General features: G+C 53.9%; 1 pseudogene; it reads left to right on the forward strand.

Annotated features, from left to right (window-relative positions):
* LOC121162705 overlaps positions 1–7,500 on the forward strand; it is a 15,533-nt pseudogene that overhangs the window by 1,929 nt on the left and 6,104 nt on the right.

Genomic DNA, 7,500 nt, shown 5'->3' on the forward strand with positions numbered 1-7,500 from the left:
GGGAAATGTGTGTCATCTCCTCCCTCCCTCCCTCCCTCCCTCCCTCCCTCCCTCCCTCCCTCCCCTTGCAGGGGGTACCGGCTGGTCCCGGCCGCCAGGTCGCTTGCCTTGCCTTGCCTTGCCTCTCATTTATAACCAAACTGTGTTGTGACTGTTACTGGTGAAATGTGAACATTTTGTTTTGATTGGGGAGAATCGTGTTGGAGTAGTGAATGACCACGCATCTGCTGTGACAGCATAAATCTGACCTATCAGCACATTCTTGGGGGAAGGGGGGATACACTTGGTCACACACAGGTAAAGGGAAAAGGCAGCCAGAAAATAAAAAGGAACCACCAACATCGAGAGAGAAAAGGGAGGGAGGGAGGGAGGGAGGGAGGGAGGGAGGGAGAGAGAGAGAGAGAGAGAGAGAGAGAGAGAGAGAGAATGAGAATGAGAACTGAAAGGAAGGCAAAAGTAAGAATCAAAAAAAAAAAACAGGAACACAAAAACTAGGGAAGGAGAAAGACAACATAAAGGGAAGCAATGGAAGCAGTAGGGGAAACACACACACACACACACACACACACACACACACACACACACACACACACAAAACAAACGGCCAGACAGACACGAGTGAAAGAGATGAGGGAAGAAAATAAATCCAGAATGAGACCGCGAGAGAAAAGGCTCTAGGAAAAGGGAGAGAATGTAAAGATGAACAATGTCGAATAAAGGTGGGAGTCAGAAGTGAAATTCTTTGAGACGCAGGGGAGTGGGAGAAGGAGAGGGGACAGGTCAAAGGAGAAAGCGAAAGAAAGAGAGGAAAGCGGCGGTATTCAGCAATCAAAACAGAGAGAGGGGGAGTCTAAAAGGAAAGGAGAGATCCAAGAAGAAAGAAATAAGGAAACATCCCTAGGGAGGCAACAGATTCCCCCGCCTGGACGGAGCAGGAGAGCACCTAGAGAGACGCACACACAGTGCAGTCCCGGCCCGGTCGGTGGAAGGACGGTTTGTGCATTTGTGCAGCGCCGCGCGACCGACCGCCCGCCCGCCCCGCCCCCGCCGCCGCCGCCGCCGCCGCCGCCGCCGCACGGGCCAGCAAGCCAGAAGCCCGACTGTGTTTACTGCGCCTGCGCTAAACCGACTGTTTCCCTCCCTCCCCCTCCCTCCTTTCCTCGACCCCCCAAACTCCACGCCAACCGCCACCCCGAGGCCCCGCGAGACTTGAGACTAGTTTACATGCGGGCGCCATCTTGACCTCTGCCGTCAGCGCCATCTTGGCTTTCGCCTCATGTCCGATCCGATACTGTGGCCACTAGATGGCGCGCAGACCCCGCGATTCGATTCTTGAAACACGCTGCGGTTCCCGGTGTGGAGTTAGTTGGGGCTGTGATGGGGCGGGGAAGATGAAGGATGGGGGAGCAGGAAGAGCAAAGGCAAGAGATAACAACGACAACGCTGAGTCTCGAGCCCAGGGGTCAGTTCCAGATTCATCCCTTGGGCCATGTGTTTCCAGGCCCAGCTCTCCCGGGGAACCTCATCCGGTAATGAGACAGAGACAGAGAGAGATAGAGAGAGACAGAGAGAGAGAGAGAGAGAGAGAGAGAGAGAGAGAGAGAGAGAGAGACTGAGACTGCCTCACAAAAATCAGAAACCCAGTTCAGTCCATCTCAATGCTCCCAACCACGTTGGGACAGCAAAGACTTCCCTATACACACAGCTAAAACCCAGTCAGCGCCTCACCCCAAGTCCGTTCCCACAATATGTGCCAAGAGACCTTTCCTCCATCCTTGTCTCTCCCTGGATGGCCCTCCCTAGGCGGCATTGTCACAAAGTGTGGAAGGACTCTCTCCCTCCTGTGTCACAGCAGCTGAGGCCAAGCTAGGCCGAAGCCAGGAGCCAGGAACAAGATGAAATCGGTGTTCCCATACGGCAAGGCCAGTGTGTCTGCTGACGGGCTGTTGAGCGTGTGTGCGGTGGTGCCACAATGCCAGTATCCCCCCCCAACTGTTTTACTTTCGCTTTCTGTTGTCGTCCCCCGCCCCCCCCCCCCCCCTTGAAGTTGACTTATTTTCATCGGGAAGGCAGATTTGCAGAGAGAAGGAGAGACAGACAGACAGAAAGATTTCCATCCGCCCGCCGGTGCACTCCCCAAATGGCCACAACCACGGCCGGAGCTGACTGGATCCGACCCAAATCCAGGAGCCGGGAGCTTCTTCCAGGCTCCCCACGCAGGTTCAGGGTCCCGTAACACTTGGGCCACCCTTCACCGTTTTCCCAGGCCACAAACAGGGAGCCGGATCAGAAGTGGAGCCACAGGGACTTGAAAGTGGAGGAATACTGCCGCGCCCTTGCGTCTGTCTGTCCTTCCTGTGAGCTCTTGCAAGACCCAAGAAGTTCCTCCTCGGGGACAGAAAAGATGTGCCATGGAAACAGGTTAGAGACGTGAAAGAAGAGAGAGGAAAAGAGGGGGAGGGAGAGACAGATTGATTGAAATTGAGTTAGTGAGAATGTGACAACAATGAATAATAATTCAGTCTTCTCTGTTCGCCATTTGCAGGTAAGGTCCAGATGAGGAAAAGGAGAAAGGGAGCAGCCAGGCCGGGATTCCAGGGTCCAGAACACGGAGGGAGAGAGAAGTAGGTGTCAGGCAAGGCCACCTGCGAGGCCGAGGCCTTCGTGTCGGCGGCGGCGGCGTATTATCTTTTAACTCCCAATCAACCACAGAGAACTCCTTAGGCATCCGGGAGCGCAGGAAGGGCACAGGCCGGCCCGTATGTCCTCCTGCTCTGCCGTCCTCAAGTCCCCTTGACTTGTCGGCAGAGCAGAGCCGACCGCACACAACACCCACCACTCGGGCACAGGCGCCCGGATCTCTCCCTCAGAGCGCCCTTTCCCTTTAGTTCCACAGGATGAGAAATGGTGAACCAACCGACCCCGCGACTCTTCCCCTCCACACCCTAGGATAGCGACTAAATCCTGGCCCTGCATCCACCGGGATCTCATATGGGGGCCTGTTCCTAACCCGGCTGCTGCTCCACCTCCCAAGCTCTTTGCTGGGGACCTGGGAGAGCAGTAGAGGACGGTCCAAGGCCTGGGACCCAGAAGAAGTTCCTGGCTTCAGATGAGCTCAGCTCTAGGGAGTGAAGCAACAGGCACAAGACCTTTCTCTCTGTATCTCGTTCTGGTAGGAAACAGCTGGGTCATCCTATCTGTGGCCCTCAGAAATGAAACTGTTGAGTTTATCTGGGCAATAAGATGCTGCGCCCTCTGCATGGTCCATAACCGCAATGAAGGAATCGTGACCGGAGATGATCTGTACCAGTGTGACAATGTGGAGGAATTCAATGCGGGGAGGAGAGGGTTTGGGAGAGTCCCAGAGCCTATGAAACTTTGTCAGGGAGAAAAAAAGATGCGAGCGCAGAGGAGAGCTGCCTTCCAAAACACACATACAAATAGCCAGGCCGGGTCGGGACGCAAGCCAGGCTGGGTTGAACTGTTCACTGGCTAGCATCCCCCAGTTCACAGAAGGGCTGGTGGTGGACCAGGCCAGGCTAGGCTGCTGTACCCCAGCCCGATGGCGATAGCTGGGACTGTGAGGTTGGCCATCTCAGATTGTGCCACAGCACCCACTGGCTCACGCAGGAACGGGGGGGGGGGGACGGAGGGACGGAGGAGACTGGGGCAGAGGGAGCGTGAGAGCCAGAATCGAGCTAGGGCGATGCACCCAGTCACGCAAAAGAAGAGATGGGTGCGTTGCAGGCGGGCCAGCCGGGTTAGGCCGCAACACCCAGCTGTCAGCAAAGTTCCGGGACTGACTGGGTGAAAATCACATCAGGCAGGCCAGACCGCAGTAGCCCCCAGACGGTCCCAAGACTGTCCTGCCTGCTAGGGAAACCACCGCAGGCAGGCAGGCGGGCAGGCAGGCAGGCAGGCGGGCAGGCAGGCAGGCAGGCAGGCAGGCACTCCCCCCTGTCAGCTAGGCTGTAGCTCCCGTCGGAGAGCACCACGTTAAGGCCTGCCTGGACTAAAACAGCAAGTTACCCATAGATCATCAGGCCGTCCGTATGTGCCAAACATACAAGGCCCGGGCCAGACATGTCGACAGCGTGCATCTCCCCGGACCAGACAAGAAGACGAGGGGAAGACAAGAGTTGTCTTTTGGGCCAGGCGTGCGGTTGCCTAGTGGCGAAATTTCTCGGCCTGTACGCGCCGGGATCCCCCAATGGTCGCCGGTTCATGTCCCAGATGCCCCACTTCCGCCCAGCTCCCTGCCTGCCTGTGGCCTAGAGAAGCGGTCGAGGACGGCAGAAACCCTTGGGACTCTCCACCCACCCGCCTGCATGGTGGAGACCGGGAAGAAGCTCCCGGCTCCTGGTTTTGGCTCTGCCCTTTTGTGGCTGTTTGTTGTGGCCACTTGAAGAGTGAACCAGCCAGCGGGCAGGAGATATTTCTTTCTGTCTCTCCTTCTCTCTCTCTCTCTCTCTCTCTCTCTCTCTCTCTCTCTCTCTCCATATATATATATATATATATATCCGTGTTTCCAATAAAAACAAAATGGGTGAATGGATGGATGAATTTTTTCTTTTCTAAACAGGCGCCGACTGTGAGATGTAAGCAGCGCGAGACTCTGGCCAAGGCTCCGGACTGCTGTGTCCTGTTCGCTCGGTCCAATGCCGATCCAAGCAGAGAACTGGGCCTGGCACGGGGCATGGGGCCTAGTTCGTTAGCATATTCCTGCAACCGCGATCAGCTTGAGCCCTTGTCAACCCCACCCCCACCCCGCCCGCCCGCCCGCCCGCCGCACCTACACAAGGACAGGTAAGGTGTTCGCTTCAGGTGTTTGGAAGTAATAGGTTCAGCTAGATTGCTGTATCGAGAGGGAGGGATGCTTGATGTTGAGCGATTCTGCTTGTTTGAGTGACAGAAATACACCCACAGGTTCATCACGCGCATTCACATGGTTCAGGTGGTGGATGGGAGAGTGAATCCATATGCCAATGGAAAGGCCACATCAGAAGGGAGTCGTTCCTGAGAACCACTCACGGTCTGCCCCGTGCCAGTCAGAAAGCAGTGGCCAGATCCCACTTTGTAGTTCCAGAGCGAAGGGGAGTGAGTGACAGACTCTGGCTGACCTTTGCCCCAAGTCAGAGAGGCAGATCCTTTCACTGACAAACGCCTGAGGGCAGGTATGCATGGCTCTGGGTGGAGTAGAGAGAAAGTGAACCAACCGTCTGCATTTCAATGAAGGCAATGAATGAGGCCTCTTGGAGAGCTTGAGTCCCACAGGCCAGTGGCTTCCAAAACAAAGGCTGCTGCTTTCTGGCCCCGGCCCTCTCTCTGTCTCTGGCTGGCTCCGGCCTTGGAAAGGAGATGTGGATGAGGGGAGGTGACTTGCAAGATGTACACAAGACCCACCCACCATCACTTAAACACAGCTTCCCTCCCTCCCTCCTTCCTTCCTTCCTTCCTTCCTTCCCTGGTGCTGGGGCCGGGGGGTGGGGGTGGGGACAGGGAGAGGGGAGTGGTAGGCGGAGGGGCGGGCAGGCAGGCACTTTTTCTTTGGGCTTGGTTTTTCTGCTCTTGGGTGTCACCGGTGCACCCCAGCGTATTCCATAACAAAGCCGCCTTCCGATATGTTTCGCTTCAGTCACAGTGGTTCATTAGCCAGGACCCACTGACAGGAGAGGACTGCTTTTTACTGACAGTGTCCGAGTAAAATCAAGCACCCGCTTTAAGTGTTTTCTCTCACCTGTCTCGGCACAATCGCGCTCACCTTTGCGGCGTAGCGACCAACTGTTGCCACCCGGTTCCCCAATTACTGCACCCCTTAGGAACGTTTACTGGATTTGAGTAACCCTGTGTTGAAAGCCCCCCCCCTTTTTTTTTTCTCTCCACTGAAGGCAGCAAAATAAGATCTCCATCACCACTCCCCCAAACAGTGTGGACATTAAAGTGGGCATAAAACTAGTTACATTTTCCTTCAATGTGAAAGCCAGGTCTGTTCTTGCGTGTGTGTGTGTGTCTGTGTGTGTGTGTGTGTGTGTGTGTGTGTGTGTGTGTGTGTGTTTTTAAGATTTATTTTTACTATTATTATTATTTTTTTTAATCGGAAAGGCAGATATACAGAGAGGAGAGACAGAGAGGAAGATCTGATGATTCACTCCCCAAGTGAGCGCAACGGCCGATGCTATGCCGATCTGAAGCCAGGAGCCTCTTCCGGATCTCCCACGCGGGTGCAGGGTCCCAAAGCTTTGGGTCGTCCTCGACTGCTCTCCCGGGCCACAGGCAGGGAGCTGGAAGGGAAGCGGGGCTGCCGGGACTAGAACCGGCACACATATGGGACCCCATACGGGCGTTCAAGGCGAGGACCTTAACCACTTGCGCCACCGCGCCGGGCCCAACGTGTGTTTTCATTTATTTATTCATTTATTTATTCATTTGCAAGTCAATCATGGGAAAGAGAGGTTGCGGGGGGGGGGTGGCGGGGTGGAGAGGGAGAGAGAAAGAGAGAAATACTTGTGAGCAAGTTTGTTTGGAGTGGGGAAGGAAGGGAGGAGCGGGTGTGTCAGAAGGAGATGGGAGGAAAGAAGAGGGATGAGCAAAAGAGCCAGTTCTTTGATGAAATTCTTCCACCCACAAGTTCCTTCCCTTTTCTCCTTGTCGCTGTGCTGTGTCCTTCCAAGAAGCAGACATAGATAACAGAGGATGGGGAGAGCCGGAGAGCAAGCGAGCAAGCCAAAAATGTTGAAACCGCTCTTCCACCAGTGTCATGACAACATTGCTGTTTTTCTTTGTTTAAAAAAAAAAAAAGAAAGGAAAAAAAAAAAGGAGAAAGAGAGAGAGAGAGAGAGAGAGAGAGAGAGAGAGAAAATCTTCCACCACTTCAGCAGTCAGTTCAGGACTTTGTCCCCCAAATGAAAGCCTAGAGAACCCAGAATATTGGTGAACAGAACATTCCAGAAAGTATGGAATCCTGGTTCTCAGTGCCACACAACTCTGTTTAGGATACAAACAGGTTTGTCAACAGCTTTTGCCTCAAACCTCTGTGTGTGTGTGTGTGTGTGTGTGTGTGTGTGTGTGTGTGTGTGTGTGAAGACTAAGCATTTCTGACTACATTTGCACAGAACCTCAACATCAACATACTAAACCAATGGACCTCAGAGTCCCATCCGGGGGTGTTTACATGGCATTTTGACGAGAAATGGAGCCAAAGGTCAGAGAGAGAAGTGAGGAGAAAATAAATAAATAAATAAATAAATAAATAAATAAATAAATAAATAAATAAATAAATGGTGGAAATCACGAATGTAAGTTCAAATGATCTGTATTCCGAGAGTGAGTGAGTGAGTGAGTGAGTGAGTGAGTTGAATTTACCGACACTGTCTGTCTGGGGCACCTTTGTGTCAGGATAGACAACGATGGGGAGTGGTGGTGGTGGTGGTGGTGGTGGTGGTGGTGGTGGTGGAGGGTGGAGGGGAGAGATGTCATTTCCAGTGTTCTCTAACCTAAGGG

Source organism: Ochotona curzoniae, unplaced genomic scaffold (genome assembly GCF_017591425.1).
Source record: "Ochotona curzoniae isolate NIBS_2020 unplaced genomic scaffold, NIBS_Ocur_1.0 contig_533, whole genome shotgun sequence".
In the NCBI taxonomy this organism is placed as follows: Eukaryota; Metazoa; Chordata; class Mammalia; order Lagomorpha; family Ochotonidae; genus Ochotona; species Ochotona curzoniae.